This window comes from Mus musculus, chromosome 10 (genome assembly GCF_000001635.26).
Source record: "Mus musculus strain C57BL/6J chromosome 10, GRCm38.p6 C57BL/6J".
NCBI classification, from domain to species: Eukaryota; Metazoa; Chordata; class Mammalia; order Rodentia; family Muridae; genus Mus; species Mus musculus.
The window spans coordinates 54,306,677-54,311,586 of record NC_000076.6 but is presented as its reverse complement, the minus strand read 5'-3'; the positions used below and the strand labels follow the sequence as shown (position 1 = coordinate 54,311,586).

Below are 4,910 nucleotides of genomic sequence, written 5' to 3'. Positions count from 1 at the left end.
TTTCAATTAGTGCAGAAAAGGCATTCAACAAAGTTTGCTATCCCTCCATGACAAAAATTCCTAAAAGAAATAACAGTACTCTATTTCAATATAATAAAGATTATATATGACAAACTTACAGCCAATAATATAGTAACTGAGGAAAAACTGAAAATTTTCTTCTAAAATAAAACAGAGGTGCCAATTTCTCTTACCTGTATTCATTACAGTGCTCAAAGTTTTAGCTAGCACAATACAACAATAAAAATAAATACTGTGCTCGCTTCAGAAGCACATATACTAAAATTGGAATGATACAGAGAAGATTAGCGTGGCCCCTGCACAAGGATGACACGCAAATTCGTGAAGAATTTCATATTTTTTTTATAGAGGAGAAAGTGGAGAAGAGGTTTGAAGATATGAGCACAAGGGAAAGATTCCTGAACAGAACAGCAATGGCTTGTGCTGTAACATCAAGAATCAACAAATGGGACCTCATAAAATTCAATGCTTCTGTAAGGCAAAGGACACAGTCAATAAGACCAAAAGGCAATGAAAAGATCGGGAAAAGATCTTACTAATCCTAAATCCGATAAGGGGCTAATATTCAATATATATAAAGAACTCAAGAAGGTGGACTCCAGAAAACTAAACAACCCTATTTACAAATGGAGTTGTCTTAGTCAGGGTTTCTATTCCTGCACAAACATCATGACCAAGAAGCAAGTTGGGGAGAAAAGGGTTTATTCGGCTTACATTTCCATACTGCTGTTGATCACCAAAGGATGCAGGACTGGAACTCAAGCAGGTCAGAAAGCAGGAGCTGATGCAGAGGCCATGGAGGGATGTTCTTTACTGGCTTGCTTCACCTGGCCTGCTCAGCCTGCTCTCTTATAGAACCCAAGACTACCAGCCCAGAGATGGTCCCACCCACAAGGGGCCTTTCCCCCTTGATCACTAATTGAGAAAATGCCTTACAGTTGGAACTCATGGAGGCATTTCCTCAACTGAAGCTCCTTTCTCTGTGATAATTCCAGCTGTGTCAAGTTGACACAAAACTAGCCAATACAGGGGTATAGAGCTAAACAAAGAATTCTCAACTGAGGAATACCAAATGGTTGAGAAGCAGCTAAAAAAATGTTCAACATCCTTAATCATCAGGGAAATGCAAATCAAAACAACCCTGAGTTTCCACCTCATACCAGTCAGAATGGCTAAGATCAAAAACCCCACTGACAGCAGAGGTTGGCGAGAATGTGGAGAAAGAGGAACACTCCTCCATTTCTGATGGGACTGCAAGCTTGTACAAACAACCACTCTGGAAATCATTATGGCCGTTCCTCAGAAAACTGGACATAGTTCTACAGGAAGCTCCAGCAATACCCAGAATATGTTCCAACTTGTAATAAGAACATATGCTCCACTATGTTCATAGCAGCCTTATTTATAATAGCCAGAAGCTGGAAAGAACCCAGATGTCCCTCAACAGAGGAATGGATACAGAAAATGTGGTACATTTACACAATGGAGTACTAGTCAGCTATTAAAAACAGTGAGTTTATGAAATTCTTAGACAAATGGATGGATCTGGAGGATATCATCCTAAGTAACCCAGTCACAAAAGAACACACATGATATGCACTCACTGATAAGTGGATATTAGCCCAGAAGTTCAGAATCCTTAGAAGGGGGAATAAAATACCCATGGAAGGATTTACAGAGACAAAGTTCAGAGCAGAGACTGAAGGAATGACCATCCAGAGACTACCCCACTTGGGGATCCATCCCATAAACAACCACCAAACCAGACACTATGACAGATGCCAACAAGAGCTTGCTGACAGGAGCCTGATATAGGTTTCCTGAGGGGTAATTCCAGTGCCTGACAAATACAGAAATGGATGCTCACAGTCATCCATTGGACAGAGTACAAGATCCCCATGAAGGAGCTAGAGAAATTACCCAGGGAGCTGAAGTGGTCTGAAGCCCCATAGGAGAAACATCAATATGAACTAACTAGTACCCACAGGGCTCCTTGGAACTATACCACCAATCAAAGAAAACACATGGTGGAACTTGTTGCTCTAGCTATATATGTAGCAGAGGATGGCCTAGTCAGCCATCAATGGGAGGAAAGGCCCTAGGTCCTGTAAAGGCTCTATGCCCCAGTATAGGGGAAGGCCAAGGCCAGGAATCGGAGTGGGTGGGTTGGGGAGCAGGGGGAGGGGGAAGGGACGGGATTTTCAGAGGGGAAACTAGGAAAGGGGATAACATTTGAAATGTAAATAAAATATCTAATAAAATATTTAAAATAAATAAATAAATGTGACACAAATTAGAAAGGAAGATCAAATTATATCTCTTTGTAGATGATATGATCCTATACTTAATAGACTATAAAGATCCATCAAACTTACTTGAATTGATAAAGATGTTCAGCAAAACAGCAGAATACAGGATCAATATACAAAGATTAGCATCTACATACTAATAATGACTTTCTAAGAAAGAAAACAGAAAAAATTACAAATCACAGATGATATCTTCAAAATTGCCTAGGAGGGCCTTTAGATTTTGCTCACTAGTTAAGATCACTGGGTGCTCTTCCAGGAACTTGGTTCCAGTAATTCCCAATTCCCACACCACGGTTCATAACAGTCTCAGAGTATCTAATACTGTCTTCTGGCTGCCACATGCACCAGTCATGGTCAGGATGCACAGACATACATGTAGCTAAAACACCCATACACATAAAATTAAATAAATAAATAATAAATAAATAAATAAATAAATAAATAAATAAATAAATTTAAAACTTGCTTTAAAATACATAGAAATATTTAACCAAGAAGTTAAAGTCCTCTGTAATGAACATGTTACGGTCCTGGAGATATAAATTGGCAAAGGAGCTAGATGATGGGAAAGACCTCCAGCCTTAGTAGATAGGCAGAAGTGATACTATAAAAATGGCTTAATATTTACAACTTTCACCAAAAGGGAAAAGCTTGTTTGTGTAGCTCTAGCTAATTGTCATGTTTTTAAAGATTTGTTTTATTTTTATTTGTGTGAGTGTACATGTGCATTTTTTTTGCCTCTGTGTGTGTGTGTGTGTAGAGAGAGAAAGAGAGAGAGAGAGACAGAGAAAGACAGAGAGTGATAAGAGAGGAAGGAGATAGGGGAGAGAAAGGACAGACAGACTGAATGAATAACTGGTGTGGGTATGTATATAGCATGTATGGGTCTATTCAAAGACCATAAAATGCTGTGAGATCCCCTGGAACTGGAGTCGCAGGTAGTTGTGATTCACATGAAGTAAGTACTGTTAATTGAACTAAGGAGCAAGCACTGTTTCTTAATCACCAAGCCAATCTCCAGACCCTGCACCTCTTGTTATCTATTCATCAGTAGGAGGATATTTGAGTTATCTATTTTTCCTCTTCTTTTTTTCTTATGAATAAAAATTCCATAACTATGCATATTCAATTGTTCAGTTTTGGGAGGCACGTTTGTGTGTTATTTTTCTGGTGGTGGATAACATCAAGCATATTTTCAGGTACATAGTGACAATTTATGCATCTCTTTAGGTTGATAGCCATTCAGAAAGTCATTTGAATGTTTTTAACTAGGTTTTTTATATTGTTATGATCAGCTGTAAGACTCTTTACGTGTTTCAGATATGAGAATCTTAACATATAGATGCTTTGTAAGTATTTTCCCCAATTCTGTTAGTGCTGTTTCCCTTCCTAAATCATGTGTGTGGGGGGGGGGCAGGGGTGCCTGGGGATGGCTCAGTGGGTAAGGGCACTTGTTGTGCAAGAATGAGGACTTGAGTTAAAATCCCTAGCAGCCACATTCTTAGAAAGCCAACCATGGCCAGGCAAAACTGCAATCTTATAGCTGTGGGTAGTACAAACTGTCTCTCAGATTTTCACAGTTTCAGAAAGAGAGAGAACTGGACCCAAAGAAATGAGGCAGATAGAGCAGTGCACAGAACATTTCTCCTCTGGCCTCCATGCACATGCATACAGCTGTGCATACCTGCACATACACATGTACATACACCCCCGTATAGAAATGACATGTTTTAAACACAAAAGTTTTTAATTTTGATGAAATGCATTCTGTTTTATGCTTTTGATGTAATAAAATGTCTATCCTTCCTCTTGGCTTAGTAGTATTGAAATATATTTGCTGCTACAACCTTATTTGCGTTCAGTAGACATCTAGAAAGTAATCAAAGTGGCCTTTACTTTTTTCAAATGAATAGTGAGTCTTCCTTCTCTGTGAGTTTCATTGGCCACTGGTCCACGAGAAAAGAGGGAGCAGAAGAAGCAAGCAGGGTTAGGATGACCTTGAGTATGACTCAAGGACTTCCAGAAGCATATTCAGTGAGATAGCTCTATTTTGTTGTTCCGGGGGAGGGTACATACAGACTCTTAGGGGTACAAGTGGTAAGGGCTGATTGATCATAGCACAGACCCTAATTATCATATGGGCAGGAAGCTAAAGCTGGACATGTGCTGAAGCATGCTGGGCTTGCAGAGAGCTCTGCACAGTGACATTCTTCAGATACGGTAGGGTGCCTATGCTCAGAGACACTGTGCAAGTTAGGATAGGCAGGGAAATAGAAGGCCCACTGTGAAAAAAAGGGTTCTGGATTTTGTGCTGAGCTTGGAGAGTTATCTGGACATGGGCAACTGTGACTTTAATAACAGAGTTCCCCAACAATAAACAAGCAGATATTTCCCTGTGTTCTGGAACATATTTTAGGCTCTTTAAAGACACCTTTAAAAACTGAATGAATATTATGCCAATGCAGTCATGTGTTTACTTGATAATTTTGCTTGGTTTTTCTTTTTCAGCAGTTGTAGAGACATCCTTAAATGTTGAAAAAAATAATCTTCTGATCCATAAATGTAAGGGTCTCCTAT

At 39.4% G+C, this 4,910-nt stretch overlaps 1 non-coding gene across 1 annotated transcript; it reads left to right on the top strand.

The window, feature by feature from the left end:
* Positions 1–255: 255 nt before the first annotated feature.
* Positions 256–362, top strand: Gm26177. Its single transcript, XR_003949146.1, has one exon. It is a non-coding gene; the product is annotated as a U6 spliceosomal RNA (small nuclear RNA).
* Positions 363–4,910: the final 4,548 nt, after the last annotated feature.